Raw genomic sequence first — 378 nt, forward strand, 5'->3', positions numbered from 1 at the left:
ATCAACATTACATTAGCCTTAAATTCCATTTTGTCAACAGTTAAGATTGCCACCCTGGCTTTTAGGTTCATAATTGGTGTATCTTTTTTTTGTAATAGCTTTATTCAGATATAATTCATATATCATAAACCCATCTATTTGAAGTGTACAATTCACTGAATATTTAATATATTCAGAGTTGTGCAACCATACGTACAATTTTAGAATATTTTCATCACCCCCAAGTCCCATACCCTTTTCCAATATTTCCACCAACTTCCCTTTCCTCCTCCCTCACCTCCCAGCCCTAGGCAACCAAGAATGTACATTCTTGCTTTATAGATCTATTCAGGACATTTGATGTAAATGGAACCACACGATATGTATTCTTTTGTGCTG

This window comes from Miniopterus schreibersii, assembly GCF_964146895.1.
Source record: "Miniopterus schreibersii genome assembly, chromosome: 1".
NCBI lineage: Eukaryota > Metazoa > Chordata > Mammalia > Chiroptera > Miniopteridae > Miniopterus > Miniopterus schreibersii.